A 26,615-nucleotide genomic window follows, 5' to 3' on the forward strand; every position below is an offset into this window, starting at 1 on the left:
GAGATATGGCTGGGGTAACCTTTGTCCTTTTTGAGTTGTATGTTTTGTTTTATCTCAAACTATTCATGCAGCTATCCAGATGGCTTGGCTGCAAGTAACAGAAAACCCTGCTAATGCAAAAGGACCCATCAACATTCTTACATAATGACTCACAATGTTAGGAACTGCTGCTCCAGAGTGGCTGAATTCAGCAACTTGAAGGCATCATCAGGAAGCCAGGATCTCTTCATCTCTGGGCTTTCTGCCATCCCCTGTGCTTAGGACGGCTCCCCTCGAGAGTCACAGATGGTGACCACTTTCCAGGTATCACACTTGGCACTACACAGAAGCAGAAGGGGACCATCCTGCACACTTCTACTAGAAGCCAGGATGCCCTCCCGGAAACTCTCCAGTGGACTTCCCCAAATGTCTAACGGCCAGAACTGTGTCACATGCCCATGTTCCAGACTGATCGCTGGCACCAGGAACGGAGCTCAGAGATTGGGTAAAATCAATAAAGATTCATCTCCTGGCAGGATGAGACCCACAGAGGGAGGGAGACGGTGGAGACATGAACAGAATCGGAGTTCTGTCAGGGCAGAGGGAGGGAGGGGATGCCTGTACCAACCCACAGCTGGAGAAGATCTGACAACACACACAGTCATTCTAGAAAATTATTCTCAAACCCAGTCATCTGATGACAGCAGCAGCCCTTTTCAGATCTAGCAATCAAAGCACATGTCGTCATAATTATATGTTTAAGGAGCATCAGTGCTGGTTTGCTTGGCTATAACCAGCAGAGCAGCATCCCTCAGCCTACTGACTACAGGCTCTACTAAAAAGACCTTTTATTCCATATTCACATGTGCTTAAATATGCAGCATGAATTATTTGTCATTTCTTCCCAAACAGGATTTTGAGACAGATAATCTGCAGAATTAGTATTTTTAAATCCCGGAATGAGTAAAGTGACTTTTTTTTTCCCCCCTGCATTTTTGAGCTACAGGTACCCACCACTTTCCCCTTTGAGATTTTTGCCAGCTTGACAAAGGATAAACTTGTGAGGATAAACTACTGATCATTTCTCAGGACCAGAACAGACTGAAATAAATAACCCAGCAAGCCAGGATTTTCACTTTTATTTTATCTTCAGTGATTTTTTTCCCTGACATTTGAGGAGATGTCTGGGTTCCATCCAACTTGGCTGCTTTGCTCTTTCTTAAGTTTTAGAGGCACTGCCTCTGAAACTAGCATTCTTATTTTAGGATGTCAGAGCAATGGTAAGTACCGCAGCACAAAAAGGAGGACACGCAGTTGGCAGGCCTTACTCACCACAAAACCACTTAAAAATATAGCTGATTCTTTTTATTTTGCAAGCAAACTGTGTCAATTAAAAGTTTCTTAAAATGTCAAGGAAAGCACAAAAGGACTGAATAGGCAGGGCTGCAAAACTGGAAATGTAAGTGGTGTACAACTGAAGATTTCAGTGATAAAGTCAAAATTTTAAAGGCAAAAAAAAAGGCTTACAATGTCCTGGGAATCTCAACTGTGCCAGTTGAATCAGACATGCCTGAAAGTACAGGCTGCCAAGGTCACTTATGCTTTTTGAAAGCTGTATTTTCTATGCTAACAATACTACAGGGAAATAGAATTTTGCTAGGGACAGATCCACGAACAGAGCACTTGTTCACACGACAGACCGAGGCATTTCTCCCAGGGAGGCCTTGCTCAGGCTGGGAGCACTCTCACTGAGAGAGCCCTGACAAACCCATGCCCACCGCTGGCCCACGTCACGACTCAGCTGTGACCGGGCATGGGGCCCAGGTCCTCTGCGGGTCACTATCACTGCTGGTGCTGGTGGGCAGGAGCTCTATGCCTCTAAAATACCTTTCAGAAAATTTCTGGGTGGGGAGTAACTAAGCCTGTCTGCCACAACTACTGAGCCTGTGTGCTGCAACTACTGAAGCCCTCGTGCCCCAGAGCCTGTGCTTTGTAACAAGAGAAGCCACCACAATGAGAAGCCCATGCACTACAAGGAAGAGTAGCCCCACTCACCACAACTAGAGAAAGCCCAAGCGCAGCAATAAAGACCCAGCTTAGGCACAAGGAAATAAATAAAAAATTTAAAGTAAGAAAGAAAACTGCTGGGTGACTCAGTGTGAGGCTGGCAGCATCAATATCGATACGGAATTAGCCCTCCTACCTAAGGAGGTGGTCAAATGGGCAGCTACCTGCTGGAGGTGCCGTGGAGGGGTGACGGGGATGACTTGTAACAGCACCCATATGCTGAGATCCAAAAATTCTCTGATTCAGATGTTCTGAGAAACTCTCAAAACTGGTGTGGTTTTTTGTCTCCTTTGCATGTATGAAGATACAGGTAAAGCAAAAACAGAGCTAAGAACATGGTCACATAGAATCACAGACATTTATCTTGGAAGGAATCTGAATTGCTATTTAGTCTCAACTTCCTTCCATCCGGTCTCATCACTTCATGGCAAATAGATGGGAAAACAATGGAAGTGGTAAGGGACTTTATTTTGGGGGGGCTCCAAAATCACTGCAGATGGTGACTGCAGCCATGAAATTAAAAGATGCTTTGTCCTTGGAAGAAAAGCTATGACCAACCTAGAGAGCATATTAAAAAGCAGAGACATCACTTTACCAACAAAGGTCCATCTAGTCAAAGCTATGGTTTTTCCAGTAGTCATGTATGGATGTGCGGGTTGGACTATAAAGAAAGCTGAGTGCCGAAGAATTGATGCTTTTGAACTGTGGTATTGGAGAAGACTCTTGAGAGTCCCTTGGACTGCAAGGAGATCCAATCAGTCCATCCTAAAGGAAATCAATCCTGAATATTCATTGGAAGGACTGATGCTGAAGCTGAAACTCCAATACTTTGGCCACCTGATGCCAAGAACTGACTCATTGGAAAAGACCCCGAAGCTGCGAAAGATTGAAAGTGGGAGGAGAAGGGGGTGACAGAGGATGAGATGGTTGGATGGAAGCACTGACACAATGGACATGAGTTTGAGTAGGCTCCGGGAGTTGGTGATGGACAGGGAAGCCTGGTGTGCTGCAGTCCATGGGGTCGCAAAGAGTCAGACATGACTGAGCAACTGAACTGACTGACCCTTCCAATAAAGTAGGGAATAACACTATAATAAGTTCCATTTAGATTGAATCCTCTTAAAGTTGTAATGAAATACAAGCCTCAAAGTCAACGGTATTAATATATATATAATGGTGAAAAGCTAAAAGTTTTTTCTCTAAGATCGGAAACAAGACAAGGATGCTCACTCTTGCCACTTTTATTCAGCACAGTACTAGAAGTCCTAGCCAGAGCAATTAGGCAAGATAAAGAATTAAAAGGCATTTAAATCAGAATGGAAGAAGTAAAACTGTCTCTAGTTGCAGATGACATAATATTATATGCAGAAAACCCTAAAGATTCCACCAAAAAACTGTTAGAACTAATAAACAATCTCAGTAAAGTCATAGGATACAAAACCAATACACAAAAATCAGTTCTTTTCTACATTAAAAACAAGCTATCAGAAAAAGAAATTAAGAAAACAATCCCATCTACAACTGAATCAAAAAGAATAATACCAGGAATAAATTTAACTAAGGAGGTAAAAGATCTGTACACTGAAAACAATAAGATATTGATGAAAGAAAGTGAAGACAAAATAAATGGAAAGATATTCCAGGCTCATAGTTTATAAGAATTAATATTGTTAAAATGTTCATACTACCCAAGGCAATCTACATATTCTATCAAAATCCCAATGTCATTTTTCACAGAAATAGAAAAACAATTAAAATTTGTAAGGGACACTGAAGAACACAATTAGCCAAAGCAATCTTGAGAAAGAACAAAGCTGGAGGCATCACACTTCCTGATTTCAAGCTACATTATAAAACTATAGTAATTAAAACAGTATGCTATTAGCACAAAAACAGACACACAGATCAATGGAACAGAATAGAGAACCAGAAATAAGCCCACACATATATGGTTAATTGATTTACAACAAAGAAGCAAAGGATAGGGAAAGGATAGCCTCTTTGATAAACGGTACTGGAAAACTGGACAGCCACATGCAAAAGAATGAAGCCGGATCCCTATCTCACACCATACACAAAAACTGACTCAAATGGATGAAAGATTTGAATATAAGGCCTGTAATTATAAAATTCGTAGAAGAAAATATAGGGGGGGCAAGCTCCAAGATCACTTAGCAGTGATTTTTTTTTTTTTTTTGGATTTGGACACCACAGGCAAAGGCAACAAAAGCAAAAATAAAGAAGCGGGACTATATCGAACTCAGAAGCTTCTGCACAGCAAAGGAAATCACCAACAAAATGAAAACAAATGAGATAAAACATCTGCAAATCATATGTGAAATAAGGAGTTAATATCCAAATTATACATAAAGAACTTACACAACTCAACAGCAAAAAAACAAGCAATCTGATTTAAATAGAGAAGAGAAACTGAATAGACATTTTTCTAAAGAAAACATATAAATGGCCAACAAGAAAATGAAAATATGTTCAATGTCACTAATCATCAGGAAAACACAAATCAAAACCACAAGGCGATACCACCTCACAGCTATTAGACTGGCTATTTTCAAAAAATACACAAGATAATAAGTGTTAGGACATGGAGAAAAGAGAACCTTTGTGTACACTGGTTGGACTGTAACTCAGTGCAGTCCCTAGAGAAAATAGTATAGAGGATCTTTAAAAAAGTAAAAATAGAACTACCCTATGATCCAGTAATTCCACTTCTGGATGTATGTCTCAAGGAAACAAAATTTCACTCTTGAAGACACATTTGCACCCCACATTCACAGCAGCATTATTTACAATAACCAAGACTACCTCTGTATCTATTACATCTTTATACACATTACATTTTCTTTATCCATTCACCTGTTGATGGACACTTAGGTTGTTTATACACACAAATGCATGCACATACACACACACACAGCCATGAAACGGATATCATTCAGCCATGAAAAATAAGGAAATACTACCATTTGTGACAACGTGCATGGACGTTGAAGTCATTATGGTTAGTGAAATAAGTCAGACAAAATAAGACAAATAGCATATGATCTCACTTATATGTGGAATAATCTTAAAAACAAAACTGAACTCATAGAAATAGAGAGCAGATTGGTGGTTGCCAAAGGTAGGGCATGGGCAGTAGGAGAAATGAGCGAAGGCAGTCAAAAGGTACAAAGTTCCAACTATAAGATAAATAAATTCTTGGGATGTTAGGTACAGTATAATGACTATGGTTAACAATACTCTATCCTATATTTGAAAGTTGTTAAGAGAATAGATCTTCAAAGTTCTCACTGTAAGAAAAAAATGTTTTGTAACATTGTGAGGTAAATGATATTAACTAGACTCACAGTGGTGATTATTTTGCAATATACACACATATACCAAACCCTTATGTTATACACCTTAAGCTAAAGCAATGTTGCATGTCAACTGCATCAATCAAACTGAAAGAAGAAAGAAGATAGGATATAAATTGGTGTTGAGTATATATGAATGTATAGTGCTAAAAAATAAGAAAATGACCAAAAGAAAAGAGAGAGAGTCAAACTTGAAAGTCACAAGCTACAGAAACAGAGCTTCCACAAGCTTGGCACCCCAAATCTGTGTGGAACACAGGTCCTGCCTCTTTAACACACCCCCATCCTTGATATCATTGTCCTGGAACCAAATCAGACTGTTTTTGGAAACGAAAAGTAATCTATTGTGTTAAGCCACTGAAATCTGGAAGTTTATTTGTTACAGTAGCTTAACACAATTCCTAACAATTACGTGTCCATATACATAGGCTTTTGATAAAGATTAAGCAAAATATCATGAAACACCTGAGTCATAGTAGCTCAGTCATGGTTAATTCCTTTATATTCATGGGTCTGCCACCTACGTGAAAATACACCAATAAAATCTTGCTTTTTTTTTTTTTTTTGCTTTGAAGCAAGCATTTTATAGGAATATTTAAATGTATAGATTGGGGCTAACCCCTAAACTTATTATCAGGCGACATTTTCTGAAGAGTTTTATTTACATCTTTAAATCACTCTGTGATCTGGTATATGCGGCTTGCCTTGAACACTTAACTTGAAACTGAGAGAAGGTGAGATCTCACTAGATGGCGAGCCCTTTCCAGTTTTCCAGAGTGAGTCATACTTGTACTTTACTAGCAGTTCTAAAAAAAGTCAAAAGGTGCTTAATGAGAAACATGAAGGAAGAAGCTATTGACGCAAGTGCTTTTGAGAATGCCAAACAATGGGATAGCCACAAGACTAAATAAGCAAATACTTATTCTGTATTCTCACCCTACAACTGAGTTTCCACATATGTCTACTAAACAGGGCAAAGAGCTATCCTGTAATATTTACAGCTTTCACAGTCATCTTCCAAAGTCTGCTGCATGATAAGTTGGGCACTACTGTGTGTATTTACAGGACATCACAGTGGTGGGAATGTGTGCTGTGGATTGTGTTCTGTAACACTGCTGTGAACTGTTGGTTATGGAAGACTGGCTTTGCCCACCAACCCAGGAATAACTAACTGCAGACTGCCGTATCACTAGTCTTGTTATGACTGATCGAATCAGGATGGAGAAATCGCCTCCTCTCGAATTTGGGACGTCTCTGGTATCTTCTTTTGTAAGAAAAATAAAACCATTCTAACAGACTCATTTAAAACTATAATGCAAAATCTTGTCATCCCCAGAAGGATGGTCATCTAGCATCTTTCCAGCAGGTGGTCATCTGAACGTTCACCCTTTAGTGGTTTCCCATAATGCTCTTGGGATGATGACCAAACCCTGCCCATGGCCTACAGACCCAGCCTCACCTCAAGTCCATGCACAAGAGCCCCCCAGCCATCCTGGTCATCTCTTAGCCCCACAAAAGAGCTGTGCTCCTTGGGGACTTGGGACCTGTATCCATGCCTGTCCTCTGACAACCCAATTAGGAGATGGGGGAGCCAGGCAGATGTCTGGGGGTACCAGTTCACAAGGGGCACAGCCCCTCACAGGAAAGGGCCTGAGGTGGAGAAAACTGTACATTTCTGGAGCTGCTTGCGCAGAGTAGGGAGGTGGGACTGCAAGGGGCCATTAGGTTTATCTTGCCGGGAGGACTCTGGTGAGAGGGGCAGGGCAGGCAGGTTATGTTTGAAGCCAAGGCTAAAATGCTCAGGAGGGCAGAGCATGAGAGCAATGGAAGTTTTAATGCACATCCACAAATTTTCTGTCCCATTTCCCACCAGAAAGTGGTCCTAGGTCCTGGGAACAGGCACTGGGACTGCCTTGATGAGTAGAAAGGCATAGACATGATGCTGTGTGAGCTCCAACATTAGCTCAAAAAAGTCTATGCAGATTCCACCTGGCTTGTCTCGTTTGCTCTTGCCTGGGCCACATGCTTCAGAGCTCCAAGGCCACAACACAGGAGAAAGCCCACGAGAGGCCATCTGGGGATGGGGATGCCCAACAGTAGACCTGTGAGTGAGGGACTCTTTGAACGATTCCAGATCAGCCATCCCCTGAATGAGTATGTGAGAGATCTGAGCCAGAAGCATAAGCTGAGCCTGGTCCACCTCCAGACCACGAGGATGAGAGTAAAAGGATGATTATCTTAAGCACCCAGCTTGAGGATTTGTTTTGCACCAACACTGAATGACACGAAGGCTAGGAACTTGAGTCTTGCTCCCTGATCTTGTATCCCCAGTGCCAGGAACAGTGCCTGGCCCAAAGCAGGTGCTTGATCAATATTTGTTGGAAGAATGAATGAATGAACAAAGGAGCAGCTTATTCTAACCACCAGCAACCCACCCTCGGTACTTCTTCTGGCCAGCATGCTGCCTTTCCCAACTTGCTGACTCCCGATCAGCCCTTGGATCCCAGCTCCAGAATCACTTTCTCCTTTCTCAGGGTAACTGCCCATCTCCTGTCTAGATGAGCATCCTGTCTGATACCCTCGAATCACCCTGTGTTTCTCCTTCATGACACTCCCCAGGACTATCATTACATAACCAAGCTGCTGAAATTCCTGGCTGGCCCACTGCCTCCTGTGCTTGACTGTAAGCCACCTCACAGCAGGGATGGGTTCTGTCTGTTCACAATGTGTCTCCAGCGCTGAACAAAACCTGGCACAGAGTCCGCTGAAAGCACGTCAGAACAGTTCTGGACGATATTCAGCTTAGCTGTTTTTACTCACGACACTCGTGATACCAAATGTATGGGGCTTTTTTTCTCATACCCACCAGTTTTCCAGTTTTCTGGACACCAGCTGGGCATCCCACAATTCAGTTTGCTTCTGACGCTTACCATCCAGAGTCAGCTTCAGACCCCACAGGATTAAGGGCTTGGTCCTCAAGACCTCTCCCACATCAGATGCCAGTCACAGGTCTCCGCCCCTAGGCTGCCCACTTCTGCCCTGCTTTGGTTCCAAAGATAGGAGGCTTCCTGCAATCCCTCTACTTCAGGTTTGATCATTTGTTACGAGAGCTCATGAGTCTGGAGGCAGAGTAACTAACTATTATTTACTGTAGATTATCACAAAAGATACTCAGGAACAGCCAAATGGAAGAAACACACTGGGCAGGATACGGGGCAAGAGCACATAGCTTACACGATCTCTCTGGGCTCACCACCCTCCCACCACCCTCTGTGTCTGTCAACCTGGAACTTCTCTAAACCTCACTGTTGAGAGTTTTCTGTTGAGGTTTTACGTAGGCTGCTGCTGCTGCTGCTAAGTTGCATCAGTCATGTCCGACTCTGTGCGACCCCAGAGACGGCAGCTCACCAGGCTCCTCCGTCCCTGGGATTCTCCAGGCAAGAATACTAGAGTGGGTTACCATTTCCTTCTCCAATGCATGAAAAGTGAAAAGTGAAAGTGAAGTCACTCAGTTGTTTCCAACTCTTCGCGACCCCATGGACTGTAGCCCACCAGGCTCCTCTGTCCACGGGATTCTCCAGGCAAAAGTACTGGAGTGGGTTGCCACTGCCTTCTCCATGTAGGCAAGAGTACTTAAATCAATGGCACTGATGACTGAACTCTACCTCCGGCTCCCTTCTCTCCCCTACTTATCATTAAAACCCCTTAATCCTGCCTTGGTCTTTTGGGCAAAGGCTCCCATCCTAAAGCTATCTAGCCTCTGTTCAGTTATATGTCATCTCATCAGCATATAAAAGACACTCCCTGATGGCTCAGATGGTAAAGCATCTGCCTGCAATTCAGGAGACCTGGGTTCAATCCCTGGATCAGGAAGATCCCTGGAGAAGGAAATGGCAACCCACTCCAGTATTCATGCCTGGAGAATTCCATTGGACAGAGGAGCCTGGTGGGCTACAGTTCATGGGGTCACAAAGAGTCAGACATGACTGAGTGGCTAATACTTTGGACACTTAGCACTCTGGAGATTCCAGGGGTTTTAAGAGCGGTGTGCCAGAACCTGGGACAAAGACTGAATATTAATTTTTTTATGATACCACAACAGCCAACCTCACTATTAGAAGCTTCAAATTATTAGAATTCTCACTGAGTTAGAACTAGCCTGTTAACTACTAGCCTATCTTCCACCAGGCTTTCCAAATCCACTCACACCTTGGTCAAACCACACAGACCTTGGGGAACCCAAGAGGTTGAGTGTCTTCTTCAGGTCTACACAACAGTCGGGGGGAAAAGCTGAAACCTGGAGCCAGCTCTCTGCCTCGCCAGTTCAGTGCATTCCCACTACACCACACTGCCTCCTGGATGTTTTTACGGATGTTAAATGCTCTAGCGGCATCGTAATCCTCCAACCAAAGAACAACAAACAAATCTGGGTGCTTTTCATAATGGAACATATGAAATGGGTGAAGCTTCTTAACACTGAACGCATGGTATCCAAGACCTATACGGAACAAGAGCTCACGTGATCCTTTAGGCACCTCCCTGCCAAATACCTATGGGGTGAGACCCTGAGCAAACATTTAATTCAGATTTTAATTTGGCCCCTATTTCCTGGACAGACCTTGGGTCAATTTTCTGCAGAGGGATTCTTTTCTCTTCCTTGTCACTCCCAGGGTCTTTGGAGATTAAGGACAGAAATAAATTCCAGGTGATCTGCAACAGTTCAGTAGGACAACACCTTTGAACAACTAAGCCTTTGACAACGCAATGACTGGGAAAACAAAATGTGAAAATTTTAATGGGATGTGATGTGAAAAAGAAAAAACTACAGAATCATGTACTGCATGGCTAAATTTTTTAAAGGTATATATGTATATGCTTGGAAAACTAGGATGGAAAGAAATATAAATTTTAAAATGACATGGTATTTCTCATCCTTCGGATGGGCAAAAAAATGAAAGACTATTCATTTCTGCTGCGCACTAGTCTCAAAAGGGATGAGTTCATTCACATACTGTTAGTGAGAGGGTTAACTGGAATGGAATTTGTAGAGAACCAGTGGTCTTATTAAAACAATAAACACACATATCCTTTGCCCTAAGAATTCATATTCTGGGTATCTAATTCCCAAGACTGCTCACTCATGTGTACAAAGCAGCACTAGGAATAACTATAAAAAGTTGAAAACTGACATGTTCTTATGTATAGAAATGGCTGGAAAATTACAGTTTGTCCACACAATGGAATATGACTCAGCCTTAAAAGGAAGAGGTGGAGGCATGGAAAAAAACCTCTGGAGACACTGCCCAGTGAAAGATAGAAGAGAGAGTGCTGGCATAGCAGATATAGGAAAATTTCATGTAGGTAAAACATACATTTGCATATCTCAACGGATCTATGGAAATTTTAAGACAACATGCAAACCTACTGAAAAAGGTCTGGAGGGAGACAGCCCTCTAAATTAACAGGGGTGGACTTTTAACCTCGACTGTATACTTTTCAATATCTACTCACATATTTAGTGCTCTCTTTGTACAACGTGTTGTGTACAGATTTTAAAAGATTTAGTAATGGCAGAAGAAAATGTTAATGCTGCAAAAAAAAAAAAAAAAAAGCAAGCCCTAATACAGCCTGTATAGTGTGAACTCAATTTTGTTATAAAGTAGATACGTTACCAAACTGGATTGAGTGGTTTTAAACAGGAGTGGGAGTGGGGCTTTTTACTGTTTACTCTTCAGAACTTTGAACCTATTACTATTTTTTAAAAAAGTACAAGGAACAAATTTTTTAAAAAAAAGGAAAGAGAAAAAATGTCCTTAATGTTACGGGTGCTTATAGCTGGGATTACAGGTAATCTTAATTTTCTTTAAAACAAATCACAAGACAGAAGACTGACAGGAAACTCTTTAAGCAGGTGGTGGCATCTTAGAAGATTTGTCATTGGTAATTTTCTGCATTTTCCAAATTTTCCTAAGTAGACATGTCTTACTGTTACAATCAGAAAAAAAAAGAAAGCTGTAAAGTTTATTTATTAACGTGGTTAAGCAAGAAGTCACAAGGTGGGTACAGGATAAATTATAAAGAGATTAGTGGTTTTGAAACAGTAGCCCTTTCAAAACTCAATGCAACATGGAACTTGATGTGTAAGAGAGATAAAGGCAGTTTGCTAGGAGGGGCTGCATGCACCTCTAGGCAGAAGCCCCATCACTGCAGAAATCAGGGTTCTAGGAACACCATCGGGAAATGCACCGTACAGAGGCTGGGCTTCAGGGGGCGGGGCGGGGGATGGCGGTGGCTTGTGCTGGGATGGTCAGAGAGGGCTTCAGGGACTCAGCAGAATCCGTGTTAAAACTGAAAGGGCAGGAAGGACATCTGTGGGCATGCCTGATGTGAGGCATTTGGAAGTAGATAAGTGATGTGGGTGGTGGTGCAGAGGCGGAAGCACAGCCAAATCCTCTGAACTGTTGACTGCTGGCAGGCTTTACACATTGACTCATCAGTGAACAGGTGGAGGATGATTGGGACCAGACTAGGTTCCTGTGGGAGCAGGGAGCCACAGCAGGTTCCGGATGGCATGCATGACAGAATGAAGGCGGCATTAAAGAAACATCACTGTCTACAGATGGATACACCCCTGCATATTCATTCTACCCTTGAGTTGTAGCAAGACGCTGGCAGCAAGAAGACAGACAACCTTCTGGGCCCTGAGTTTCACTGTCACTCAACTGAAGGTTTTGTCACGGTTGTGCTGCATTTGGTCAGTTCTATCTCATAAGTAGCCGGTATTCCAAGGCCAGTGGGGTTGGGAACCCCAAGCCACAGCTTGTGATACTTCCCTGGGATTGAGATCCAGGCTGTGGCACCTCAGGCAAGTTGCTTTACCTCTCTGAGCTGTAGTTTCCTCACCTGTAGATGGCGATTCAAATATTCATTTAACAATTCTTTACTGAGCATCTGCTATATGCCAAGTACAGTCATAGAAATGGGATCAGTAGTGACCAAATAAGCCTAAAATTTCCACCCACGTGGAGCTTAGATTCTAGTAGAATGTGAAATTACCCATTCCTGGGTTTGTGGAAAGGACTGGATGAGATGTTTCTGGGATGCACTTAGGGTAGTAATGATTCTACACCTAATTCCAATGTGTAGGGGGTTTTCTTCCCACAGCACAAAGCAATTTTCTATCTGACACCAGCTAGGTGTTCACTCCACCACACAAGGCGTACCCTGAGGAGACTCAGGATGAGAAAGCACAGGATACTGGCTGAGGTGCATATCGAAGGAATGATTTCAATGAGCCCTGGCTTTTACAGCTTCCCACTCCCAGAAGAGGGTTAAGATCTTTAAATTGAGATATCTGGTTTTCTTTAATTAACAGTGATCTTTTGATATTCCAACTACCTGATCTTTGTAGCAAAAACTCCTATATACCCTGGCCCCTCCCTGACCTCTTGGGAGCAGTCTCTCACAACTATCTGAGATGCTGGGTCCCTGGCTTAAGTCCCCAGTTTTGTCTACCACATAAAACATAATTCTCAACTTTTAAGTTGTGCACTTTCTTCCATTGACAAACTCAACTCTGACACCATCTACCTGGAAATAGCCTCAGCTCTCACAAGTTAAGGGCTTAATCCCACAAGGCTGTCCGCTCACTACTTCAGATGCCAACTGCACATCCAGGTTGTCACCTGTGCTTCTAACTGGCTATAGATTGAAGTTCCAATGAGCTCCCTCTCTTTGGGTTCAATTGATTTGCAGAGTGGCTCACAGAATTCAGAGAAAACAATTTACTTACTAGACTACCAGTGTATTACAAAGTATATGACTCGGGAACAGCCAGATGGAAGAGAAGCATATGGCAAGGTATGTGGAAAAGGTCTTGTAGCGTTCACGGTCTCTCGCAGAGTACCACTCTTCCTACATCTCCATGTGTTCACCAACCTGGAAGTTCTACAAACTGCATCCTTTGGGTTGTTATAGAGGCATCACTGAGGCAGGAGATAGATGGGCCCCAGGCGGAGCAGCTGACTCTGTCTCCTGAGGACAGATACTTCAAGATAAACAGCAGAGTGGAGCTGAGTCCTGCTTGGGAAAAAAAGATATGTAGGCCAGATATTCCTCATTCCTGGGATCAAGGAGACCTCCCAAAGTACATGTGCAGAGAAAAGTTCCTCGGGCATAAGGGAAGGGAGAGGGTACCAGCCAATAATATGTCCTGCCAGCCTCCCAGAAACTCTCACGCTGAAATCCATCTTGGTTAATAAAAGATGTATGTGCACATTGGGGAGGGTCCTGAGTCACAGAGCTATACACAATGAGCAAGATGATTGGCTAGAGAAAACCTGAAAAAATATCCCTATATTAGCAAGTTAAGTCAAAAGTGCAACTCTCCCTCTTGAGCCCGCCTGTGTGTCCTTTTCACATGAGTCTGCTTCTAATAAACACTTAACCCACTTTACTATCTCCATCTCTTTACTGAATTTTTTTTTTCAAATTAAGACAAGAACTGAGGGACTTCCCTTGTGGTCCAGTGGCTTAAACCCCATGCTTCAAATGCAGGGGGCCCAGGTTCAATCCCTGGTCAGAGAACTAGATCCCACATGCAACAGCTAAGAGTTCATATGCTATAACTAAAGATCCGGAATGCCACAACAAAGACTAAAGATGCCAGTGCAGCCAACTAAATAAAATAAAAAAAGACAAAGTTTAAAAAGTTTTAAAAAGACAAAAACTGAGATCATCATTACCTAGGCATAACTGACTAAATCACTGACTAATGGTAACTGAGTCAACCTCCATCCCCCCCAACTCTTCCCCAGAAATCAGAGGTGGTACTACTGAAAGTTCTAATCCTCTCATCACAAGGCTGGTTCTCCTGGCAACCAGCCTCAAACCTTAGGTTACCTGGAGGCTTAACTGACCTCATTCACATAATGAAAGACACCTTTCCAGTCTCCTCTAGGAAATGTCAAGGGTTTGAGGAACTCTGTGTCAGAAACAGTGACAAAGAACAAATAGACACTTCTTATTACAAATCAGAACATCCCAAGTTGTAATGATGCTCCTTCTCTTCATTTTATCATTATGCATGTTCCCTATAGCATTTGGCACCAAAAAGGTACCCCAGAAACACACAGGACTGATCTGCAGATTGAGATCCTTCTACCTGGAAACAAAGTGCCCTACATTTAGCCCTGGGCTTAGACTAGCATGAAAGTTCCTCTCTCTGCACCCTGCCCCCCAGCACTGTCAATTCCACCTTAACAAACAGGGCTGGGAAGGCAGAATGAAAGAAACCACCCTCGAGGCCATTCATCACAGAGAAGGCTCTTCTAAACCCTAGCTCAGCCCTCATTTCCATGGGGAGATGAACAAAACTTTATAGGCTGGTGACAGCTGGTCCGTTCTCAGGTCGTGCTAACCATGGTCCTCACCTAGACATGAACCTTGAATGGACCATCCCATGGAGATGACTCAGCCCCTCCAATCAGGCCAGCCCAGGGCAAGACCAATCTTCACTTAATGGATTTCAGCATCAAAGGTTCATTTCAATGTGCTCACAGGGTGGGGAACAGGCACAACCAGGACATATTTATCCTGAGCCAAGTGGCCAGAAGTTTTGGTATGAGTTGAAAGGAGAAAAAAAAAAAATGTAAGCAAACTTTAGAACCTTATCTTTGGGGCTCCAAGAATGTGCTCCACCAAAAGCTTAGCTGGCACATATCTTGACACAGAATGACAATTTCCAGCTTTTCTCACCAACTACATGCTGGTGTTCTGGTGCCAGCCTCTATTTTTATAGCCTGAATAATGCTAGGATTATTTAGGCAAAGGACCAGACAAGAGCTGGAGATAGAGGGACAGGGCACAAGAGGTGATGGCACAAGCACTGGGGCCCACATCCTACTCAGTCTCCAAAAGCAAACCCTTGAGAGTCGAGTCTGGGACAGCAGCCGAGCCCACCCTCCTCTCAGAACCCAGACCTCGAGCCCCTTTGGGGCTGAGACTTCATCTGCCTAGTTCACTGCTCTAACCCCAGGACCTGGAGCAGAGCAGTGCTTAATGAACGAATGACCACACCGCCCCACCCCAACTTCAGCACAATGGACTCCTCGCTGTTGCCCCAAAACCTAGGTTCCCCTTCTGCCAACTCAGTGCCTGCCATTTCACTCTCCTGGCCCAGATGCCTTCTTGATCTTGTGAACTCTCACTCATCCATGAACTCAGCCCAAATCCTACCTCCCCTGGAAGCCTTCCCTAATCCCAAGGCTGGGTGAGGTCCCCCCACACAGGGCAACCTCAGCCCTCCCACAACACTTCTCAACCTCACAGGCTTGTGTCGGCTTCCTTGCCTACCTCCCCCAGGACTGGGTGGATGCAGAGCTGAGGAAGCAGCAGGTATTCAACAGGTGTCCGTGGAAAGAAGGAAGGGAGGGAGGGAAGAAAGATACCAAGGATCCTGTGGGTGGAGAAGCACCTGTCACTGAAACCTACAACAGATTGAGTAAGAACAAAACACCAGAACCCAACAGATCAATGAACCATTCACCAACAAGTTTACTGAAAAAAAAAATTGCAGGAACTGGTGGGAAAATACTTTTCAGTGGGTTCAAATGGGAAGCAGAGGCCACTCTGCTGTGGCCTCTCCTCCTCTCTGGGGGTGGGGGCTGGAGGGGAAGAGATATGTTGGGAGACTGGCTGAGTGAGGCCACTTCAAAGGGCACAAGCAGCTCTCATGGGCTCAAAGCTCTTGAAGGTTCCTCTGGTATCAAGGAAGTTGAAGGCCATTCTTTCTGGAGTAACCTCCAACTGCTGAAGGGAACCAACTAGGACTCACTCCCTCAAAGCTGTTAAGAACATGGCCTGAATCAAGAAAGAGTGATAATGAGGAACTTCCATTATTCTGCTGACCCAGTTCCCAAAGGTAGGAACAGAAGCTGGGATTTAAGACAGATGATCTGGAAAGAAAGACTATTTCTGGCTGGAGCTTTCTTAGCACAGCTTTTCTTTCCAAGACAGACACCTCCAGTTGCCCCTCAATATTCATTTATTCCTTACTAACAGAATCCTGATTTGGGGGTGGGGGGGAGTAGCAGGCTTCCCTTGTAGCTCAGTTGGTAAAGAATCCACCTACAATGCAGGAGACCCTGGTTCGATTCCTGGGTCAGGAAGATCCGCTGGAGAAAGGATAGAATACCCACTCCAGTATCCTTGGGTTTCCCTTATGGCTCAGCTGGTAAAGAATCTACCTGCACTGCAGGAGACCTAGGTTCGATCCCTGGATTGGGAAGATCCCCTGGAGAAGGGAAAGGCTACCCATTCCAGTATTCTGGCCTGGAGAATTCCATGGACTTCCATGGGGTCACAAAGAGTCGGACACGACTGAGCGACTTCCGCTTTCACTTTGAGGCTGGTGGTGAGGAAGTGTCACAGGCATTGTCAGCTCACCATAAAATCCATCTCCTCTTCCTCTTAGGCACTGGGCTGGACCACATTTCCCAGCCTCCCTCCCAGGAGGTATGGTCATGTGACTGACCCCTGGCCAAGGTCAGTGGGAGTAATTCTCTATCAAGTCTGGCCCATAAAATCTTTCCATCCTCCATCTTTCATGTTCCTTCCTTTTTCGCTGACTGACGCAAACGAGCATGACAGCCTTAAGAGCTTGGATCCCTGAATCACCTGTCGGAAAAGAGCCCCTGCCTCCCTTATCAGGAACAGCCATTTTGGACTCTGTGTGAGCAAACAGTTAATGTCCATCATATTTGAGTCATTAAATGGACAGCAGAGCCTTGAACATGGCTCCACTTACAGAGAAATCTTTTTCAACAGTAAATACACTACTACACAATCTGAGGTTGGTTGAACCCACAGATGTGGAACTGCGGATACGGAGGGCCAACTCTAGTTACATGCAGATTTTTTACTTGGGGGTGGGGGAAGGTCAGTGCCCCAAACCTCTGTGTTGCTGAAGGGTCAACTGCATTTGGTTTGTTCGTTTCAGCGGTGAGCCTGTCTAACTCCTCTAAGCAGCAGTGTGCCCTGTTAACTACTCATATGACCCTTTTAACTGGGAATGGCCATGTGACACAGTTCTGGCCCTGACACGTTAGAGGAGGTCTGCTGGATGTTGTGGGGGACATGTCTTGTTTTCCTGATAAAAGGTATCAAGGTGGCTGGCACTTCCTTCCTGCAGCAGCCAATCTGCCATCATGAAGAAAAGGCCAGGAAAAAGAACAGTGTGTCAGTTCAGACAGAATAACCCCTACCTTCAAACATCTTGTTACCCGAGAAAAACAAACCATTATTTGTTGAAGCCAGGAAGGTAGGTTACTCTGCAGCCTAACACAAGCCTGCTTTACAACCACTCATTCATTCATCCATTCATTTATTCCCCCAATCTTTACTGAGGCCTATTTCATGCCAGTTCTTAAGCTGAGGGAAGAAGATACAGAGGTGAGCTGGGTGTAGCCCCTGCTCTCCCGAAGCGCCCAGTGAAGCTGCGGAGACAGGCCCACGGGCAGACAATCTGAATGCATTGGGAACAGATGCCAGGGTGGCACAAGATGGTCTGGGGGGTGTGAGCGATGGTGGTGGGGGAGCACGGAGGCAAGGAGCTCCCAACTCCCTTTCTGGCACTGAACACACAGCGCAAACACCCCTCAAGCTGAAAAGCAAATAACAGGAACGTGCTGTGCTCGGCCGAGCCAATTGCAATTACTTACTGCATGTTGAGTCCCTAAACACCATCAATTAATGCAGCTGTTTCAAGATAATCAGCAGTCATTAGAGCAAGATGCGCAAGAGGAGAATATAAAAACTCACTTGCCGCTGACTTAGACATGCCGGAAAGTCTGTGAACCGAGGATGAGACAGGCTGGCTTGGACCCTTAGACCCTCCTGCCTGCTGACATTAGGATCTCTCTTTCTCAAAGACACAGTCATTTTTCACCTTGAAGATAGCCCAAAAAATCAAACGTCTATGCCATGACCTTCAACCATAAATGCCCAAACTTCGATTCTCAGGTCTGTGTTTCCATTAAGAACTGCAGTAGAGACAAACTGGCAACAAAAATCAACCCCATCTGGGAAATCAAAACCAGAGAAGTCAGAGCAGTCGGGGAAGCAACTGGAAAGTAAAGGTTCTCCTCCTTTTAACTCAATGCTGCCTAGACACAAATAATTTTTCTTTTTTAGTGAATGGTATTATTGGTCATTTCTTTACTTTCAAAGTATGGGGAAAGTATTTTAAGAAAAAAAGACAAAGCCTCATTGACCTCAGATTCCATAAGTTTAAAAATAAATAAACTAGGACTTCCCCGCTGGTACAGTGAATAAGAATCCCCCTGCCAGTGCAGGGCACACAAGTTTGATCCCTGGGGTGAGAAGACCCCACATGCCATGAGCAACTAAGCCCAGGCATCACAACTACTGAGCCAGAGTGCTGCAGTCACTGAAGCCCATGAGCCTAGAGCCCGTGCTCTGCAACAAGTGAAGTCACTACAATGAGAAGCCTGTGCACCGCAATGGAGAATAGCCCCCTGCTCATCACAACTACAGGAAAGCCTGTGTGCTGTAATGAAGACCCAACACAACGAAAAAAAAAAAAAAATTTTTTTTTTAATGAATAGAATAAGCAGGTTCCTCATTAAGAGGGTTGATTATCCGGTTTCCAGTCTGACTGCCGACTTATGAGTACAAAGAACTCCAGTGGAGACCAGAGGGTGTGCTAATCACACAGAGCAGAGAGGCACTCGGGTCCTGAGGCTGCAATCACAGGCTCCTCTAGTCCACCCCCAGCGCTGGAGGCCATCTCCAGCTGGGCAGGCTGCCACACTGGAGCTTCTCTGTAGGACACACAGAGCAACTGAGGGTGAGGTCTGAGGAGGAGGGGCCGCCCTTTCAAGGACCAAGTATTAAACTCAGGCCTGTCAACAGTCCCAGAGACTTTCAGATCCAGAAGGTTCCAGCTATGGCAGGCACAGGACACATGACAGTGTCAAAACCACAGGCCCAAAATGGAATCACCTGTGCTAAAGCCATGACGCCAAACCTAGATTTAATACTTGACCCAACTGCCATTTCAGCCTCCCCCAGATACGTCATCTTAACGGGCCAGTTTGGAGTTTTCTGGCCAGCACCAATGAGATGATCTGTCGCATGAGTCCTCTCTACCACCCAGAGAAAGTAGAGATAAACTACAAGATAGACCCTTGCCCCTCGCCCAGAAGAACGCGACTTGGCCTGAAACAACCCTGGATTTTCTTCTGTTAATAGCCTCCTTGCCACTCCCTCCTCCTCCTTATAAAAACCGTCTCTTTGCACAGCCCCTCAGAGCGCCCTTCTGTTTACTAGACGGGGTGCTGCCCATTCAGGACTCTTGAGTAAAGCCAATGAGATTTTCACATGTGCTTGGTTGAATTTTGTTTTTCCCTAGTAGTCTGGCCTTCTGCCTCAGGCTAGTCCTGGACTTGCTCTCAGGAACAGCTGTGCCATTCGTCACTCAGAGAACTGGGTCTCCGGTGGGATCATCGGTTTCCGGGGTGATGGACAATCAGCCCAGAACAGTGGTCAGGGCATCTGGTGCCATCGACCAGGACCAGGAATATGCTTGGCAAGCCAGGTGCGTAAACACTGAGTTCACAGTCTCTTATCATGCTTCCCGCTAACAACCTGAGGCCAAGAGTGATAGTTAAAACATGAACAACCAGCATGTGTCAGACATGGACCAGCCAAATGAGTGCCTATGTTCAGCAGCGAGCAAGGCCACGTCATCAGAGTATAGCAGCTGAAGTATAGCACTGTGCCCCACCCCTCCTGCCTTGGGCAACCCTTCACAGGCTATACTCTGGCCTCTTGAGGCCGTAAAAAGTGGCCTGGAGTCAGGTGAGTGCCCAGGAAATGCCTCTGCTATTGTTCCTGTCCTTCACTGTGAATTTGTGTATGATGTCCTCCATTCTATGGGCAGGAGGCTATGTGTATCTTATCATCCTACTTCCATCATCTCAGTGCAGTCGGTTGGTATGAAAAATGTTTTGCAACCCACTCCAATATTCTTGCCTAGGAAATCCCATGGACAGGAGTCTGGTAGGCTACAGTCCATGGGGTCACAAAGAATCGGACACGACTAAGTGACTAAACAGCAAGAGCGTTAAGGAATGAATGGTTAAAAAAATGAAGACCAAGAAAAACCACGGCTAACATTTAAGCATGTACTATGCGTTCTAAGTCCTTGTCATGCACTGTCTCATCTCAGCTTCACAGTAATACCATGAAGTGGGTATTATTATCACCACCTTGGTTTTACAAAAGAGAAAACGGAGGCATAGAGAGGCTGGGTAACTTGTCCAAGGGCACAAACCTAATAAGGACAGATCCAGGACTTAAAGCCAGGCTGGCTGCAGAGCCTACACTCTGACCCACTGCACTCTGCGGAGTACACACCCACAGGAATGTTAGTATCAGGAAGTCACCAGAGAACCTCTGACACCCACACACCCTGAGGATTCCTTCCAGATGGTTTCTGATGATGCTAAGTCAACATTGGTTGACTTACAGAACATTTTAGAGAAAAGCAGTACCTACTTTTACCGCTAAGCAGGAGACCACCTGTAATTTTTACATAACTAAGTAACCACATTGAGTTATCAAGCACTGTAGCAGGAAGATCTAGGTACATAGTATTTCTCCACTCAAGAGATCTGAACTCTAGGGGAAGCCTTTTAAACACCCTGTGGTCCAATGTCCCCATCCCTAAGAAGATCCCAGACCTGAAAGAAGGATTGAACAAGATCATGGACACAACTCCCTATTTAAATGGTAAGCTACTACATAAGCAAAACATATGATCATAATGATTAATATATTTCAGTAAAGGGACAGATAAAAATTTCTATACCTATCAATCTATACTTGTCTAAATTCTATGTTGTATATACTTCTACGGAAGGTCCTATTTATATCTCTTCACATTTCAGTAACAATGTTTAAAGCTTAATTTACTTCTGTAAGCCTGGGTCCTTCCATTATCACTTCTGAGCTTTCAGACATTTCTACTATAACTTTAATAATTTTACCTTAATTTTTCATCTTAGATGCATAAAAAGTTAACGAGGCAGTAAATATCTTACTCTAACTTCAGATTCTTCTATATTAGCAGCTGACACAATTAGCAAGCAAGAGCTTCATTTTACTTTATAATTAAAAAGCTCAAAATGATACTGCTCTGCCTCTGAAGGCCTGGAGTTTGGTGTTGGATCCAAGAATGAGGTGGGTCTAGGAAAGTACGCCGTGGTTTCTGTCAGCTGGAAAGACACATGTCTCCATGTAATTGAGGGGTAGGACATATAGTATTCAAACTATTTGTAAACTGGGTGTAAATGATGATGCTAACCACAGACAGGAGTGGAGAGGAGAGGAGGGGGAGGAAGTATCAGAACCAGGTACAATGATTTTCATCTTAATCTGTTCTTTAAAGCTATGGTTTCTATGCTATTGATTGTGGCTCTCTCTGGAAGTTGGTTATACACAGAGGCAGAGAGAGTGGTAAGCAGATGACAAAAGGATGCCTCATAATACAAAAACATGAATGCATAAGTTGGGGGAGTGACTACGCAAACACATAATTTTCAAATTCTTAAGTTGCTACCACTAGATATTTAAGTTGCTTCTCTGTCCACGGGATTCTCAGGCTAGAATACTGGAAAGGGTTGCCATTTCCTCCTCCAGGGGATCTTCCCCACCCAGGGATCAAACCCATGTCTCCAGCGCCACCTGCACTGCAGGCGGATTCTTTACTGCTGAGCCACCGGGGAAGCCCCAAGCACAGGTTCAGATCCTCCCAGCTGTCTCTTTTGGCCACGCCCCTCAGCATCCCAGGTGTGAGCTGGCTCCTCCAGGCTGGACCCTGAAGCAATATCGTTGTTGCTCAAGCCACCTTTTCCAAAGGGGCACATCCCTCATTCACCACTTCAGATGGCTCCGATCTCCCACCTCCCCGGGTCCAGCTCTCACCTGGCTTTCACGGCCTTCTAGGAAGCAGAACGGTGGGCCCGGCACACCTTATTTCAGGTAACTGTGAGGTCACCTTCCCTATCTCAGCGAATTTGCTCCTAATGGTAACTCCTCCCCCAGAATGTGGGCCCATGACACATCATCCACCAACCAAGAACTTCGTCCCAGGGCTAAAGCCTACCCCTGGGAGTTTTCAGAACCTTGGCTATTCTGTCATCCCTTTTCCTACTTCCTCCAGATAGCAAGCTTACTCTCTTCCTCTCTCCCTTCCTCCCTTTCTCTCTCTCACTTACAGACCTCAGGCATTAATTAAGCCTCTTCTAGAAAACAGCTGCAGGAATCCTGGGTATGAGCCAGACCTGGAGGCAGAGACAGTCCGGGTGAGGAAGATAAGCCCACAACAGTTTTGAACCCACAAGTAGTGCAGGTTCCCACTTCAAAGTGACATTCCAAATTCCAATCCTTCCCAGATTCCTGAAAAAAGGGGACACAGACTACTCCCACCCCTGCTGCCTCTGGCCATTCTCTCCAGGGCTGGCCTTTGATAGAGGCGGCAGAACTGGACTTTGATCCACCTGCCGGGGGGTCATGGCCACCCCCCACAATCAGAAACACCTTCCCCAAACACCAGCCTCTCTCTCCTCAACAGGTCAGCAAATCAGATTGCCAGAAAAGTGCAAGAAGGGGTGTTCTTAGCTCTCTCCAGGGTGGGCAGCCCCCACTGGAGTGAAGATGCTGTGATCTGAAGCAGCTAGCGGGACTCCACAAGTGGCTTCCCCCTCATTATGCACAGGGATGAGGGACCCAGAACGGGGCTGCGGCCACAGCCCTAGAGGTCAAGCCGTCGAGGACTCACCCCTCACCAGAGAGTCTTAGCTCCCCATGGTGGCCATCACCTTCTCACTCCAATCATGGCATGAAGACAACTTATTTTCTTCCTGGAAACTCTGGACTGCCCCCTGAGTTAGAGACCCAGTTGTCAAAGTTGGACCCATAAATTATGCTCTCTGCCCTCAATACACACATAAATGAATGTCTCCACTCAGATATTTCTTTAAAATTTGATGAAGGATAACATTTTGGAAACAGGGCAGCACAATGGGAAACATGGGTTATGGACTCTGACAGCCTGGATTCAGGAAGGGACACCCACTTGTTTCCTAAACAAACACTGATCACCTGTCATTTAGAGAGTGGAAGCCTGGGTGCTGCGGGCTCAACGATGGTTTCACCCTCATGGGCAGTGGGGCATCTGACATTCAATAACTCATCACACAGCAGCCTAGGGAGGGCTGAGGAAACACCCACAGGAATTTGTGGGCACTCAGAGGGACCCTATGAGCCCCAGTGTGACCGGGGGCTAATTACTTACTAATTCACTATTCAACGGTGAAAACTACTGAGCTAAATACTCTTCAAACCAATCACTGGAAAGAAAAGAGTTGCAGATACCGCAGTTCCACAAACGCTCTAAGTGCGGTGCTTGCTGCAAAGGCCGGGGGGCCCACTTAGTCCCTGGTGCCCGAAAGTAGCCTCCCAGGTATCAGTGATGGGGGGCTGGCCAGGAGCTAACCTGTAAAACAGACACGCCTCCTACACATCCTTTCTAAAACACAGTCGTTGTTTTTGTCGTGTCCTACTCTTTTGCGACCCCACGGACTGTAGCCCGCCAGGTTCCTCTGTCCATGGGATTTCCCAGGCAAGAATACTGGAGTGGGTTGCCATTTCCGTCTCCAGACAGGAACTGAAGTCCTGTCTCCTGCATTGGCAGGCGGATTCTCTACCACTGAGCCACCAGAGAAGCCCTCTCTAAAATAGGCAATTCATTCAATCCAAAATTTAATGAAAGCCAGGAGAATGGATGGGGCGGATTCATGCACTGGTTTTCTGACTGTCACCCAACATTTCCACCTCTCTCTAGGAAACTGGAGGTTTTTCAAACCACCTGTTTTTTTAAACCCTCTTCCCAGAGATGTCCGAACAGCGCACCGACACCTCCAAGAAGGAATTGTAGCCGAGCCGGGTCCGCAGTCACCTCACGTTTGTGAGGCTGGCCGAGCACAGCGTGTTCCACACTCGGGTTCATCCGCGGGCCTTCTGCAAATAGTAACAAATGTCCCCAACTTGTGAAGCCTTCTTGAGGCTCCCTTAGTCGCCCACCCCACGCTTCCCCATTCTCACGCGATCTGATCCCACAACTCTCGTGATTTTACTTTTCGAATGCTTACAAAGCACCCTGTCTTCCCACGAAGGCACCAGCCACCCGGGCGGGAATGTCTCCCCCGCGCCCCGAGACGCCCCGCCGAAGCGGGTAAAATATGGCTCCAACGCCTCCTGCACCGCTAAACCCTCAAACACCCACCCACAGGTAGAATTAGACAGACCGCTGCAGCCACCAAGAACGCGGCCAGCTCGAAGCACATCCAATTTCGCGTGTATGACAAAGCCGGCTGCTTTAACCTAGACAAGTTCGCGAGCAAGAGCAACAGCGCGGGGTGGAAACCCCGCAGTCCTGATCTGAGCATCCCGGAACGTTCACCCGCGCGTGGAGCTACCGCTCCGCGGGGCCCCGGGAGTCCCGGGGGCGCCGCGCGCAGGTAGCGGCCGGAGCAGCCGGCCCCACCGCCGAGGAAGGCCGCCGAGAACTTGCTGCCGCCTGCTTACCTGGAGACCCGCGGGCTCGCGGTGGCCGGGGAAGGGGGATCTTGCAGAGGAGCTCCAGTTCCGGCTGCAATCAGGCAGCAGAAGTGCGGGGGCCGGGCCGGCGCGGGCCGGAGGGGCGGGACCGCGCGCACCGAGGCAGACGAGGTGCGGAGCTGGAGAAGCGGGAGGCGGCGGGGTTTAGAGGAGGCACGCGCCGGGGGGTGCGGGGCAAGGACTTGGGAAAAGGGCGGCGGGATCCTAGGCCGGGTTAGGGGGCGCTGGGGCTAGGAGAGTGGGCGGCGGATCAGAAGGCGGGGACTGGGATCCAGGCGCGGGGGCTGGGGGGACGGCTTAGGGAGAAGGAGCGAGGCCGGGGCCGGGGTCTGGGGAAGAGGCGGGGATGGAGGAGGGAGCTTGGTAGCCGGGTTCAGACCGGGTACTCTCACGCGCGCCCCTGACCTCCCCCGCCCCCGCACCCCTCTCCCACCGGAGTCTCTGCCTGGTCGTCCCGGCCTTGGCGCGTCCCTAAGACCCCCTCGGTGTCCAAGCCCGAACCCCAGGGACACCCGCCCACCTCGAGCCTCGGTGGGAGGCTCCGCTCAGCCTCAAAGGCAACCTCCTCGACCGCGGCCCGCGCCGCGCTCACCGCCCATGGTCCCAGCCCGGGCCGGCTCCGCCGCAGCGCGCCCGGTTCCGCGCTTGCCGCCTGCTCGGGCCGGCGCAGGGGGAGGCGAGGGCGGCGCGCACCGACTTCGGGCAGCGAGACATCTAGCAGCGCCCCCTACTGACCTCGCGGCGCTCGGGGCCCGGCCCGCCCCGCGCTGGGCGCCCTCGAGCTCCGCCCCGGAGGCGGTGTTGCGGTGCGGCCCGCCAAGCCAGAAGGGAGCGGCGGAGAGGACACTGACTGGAGGAGGCCAAACACAGGCCCCAGGGACGGGACAACCATCGGAGATCTCGCGGGCGAAAGTCGCGGTCACGGGCACGCTGAGTGCGCGGGGACCGCGGCCACCTGAGCGCAGGGCCTCTGCGCGCCTAACAACGCCGGACTCGGGATCAGGAGTGGACGCACGCCTAGGTCGGGTGCGCACACACGGCCCGGGCCCGGGGCCCTAGTGTGGGGTGCCCGTGGGCCGTGGGCCTGACCCGGCGCTACCCGGGGTCCGGTGCTGAGCTGGTCGCCCGTTTTGGGGGACCCACCGTTACTGGGTGACTGCAGCCTCATAGACCCAAAATGTCACAATTCTGGCCACCTTGCCTTCCCCACCACTGCCCTTCCCCCCGCCCCCAGCCTACTCCAGGTTCCCTTCCGGCCCCAACCACATCCGGCCGTGTGTGTCAACTAGACCTCCAGGCTGCTCCCTCGGGGTGGCCTCTAGGTGCCCTGCGGAGTCGAGTCGCCATCCTGGCAGCCTCCATCCCCACCCCTTCTCTGAGCTACCGGGAAGCCATTGAGCACTTGTCTGATTTGAGTAACTCTCTGTTAGACACACTTGAGGCTTGCAGTTGAACTTGGTTTGATACTTTATGGGGGCGGGGGGGAGGGGT

General features: G+C 46.8%; 1 protein-coding gene across 2 annotated transcripts in view; it reads right to left on the reverse strand.

The window, feature by feature from the left end:
- The window catches only part of PXYLP1 (2-phosphoxylose phosphatase 1), a 77,962-nt gene extending 52,177 nt beyond the window's left edge, over positions 1–25,785 (reverse strand). Inside the window, exons 1-2 of one of the 2 annotated variants that reach the window (XM_043474255.1) lie at positions 25,645–25,785; positions 25,092–25,243 (exon numbers count right to left, since the gene is read on the reverse strand). The gene's annotated coding sequence lies outside the window, so the exon portion shown is untranslated. The remainder of the gene's footprint in view (positions 1–25,091; positions 25,244–25,644) is intronic. The other variant, XM_043474256.1, reaches the window with a different exon arrangement.
- Positions 25,786–26,615: the final 830 nt, after the last annotated feature.

Source organism: Cervus canadensis, chromosome 7 (genome assembly GCF_019320065.1).
Source record: "Cervus canadensis isolate Bull #8, Minnesota chromosome 7, ASM1932006v1, whole genome shotgun sequence".
Lineage (NCBI taxonomy): Eukaryota > Metazoa > Chordata > Mammalia > Artiodactyla > Cervidae > Cervus > Cervus canadensis.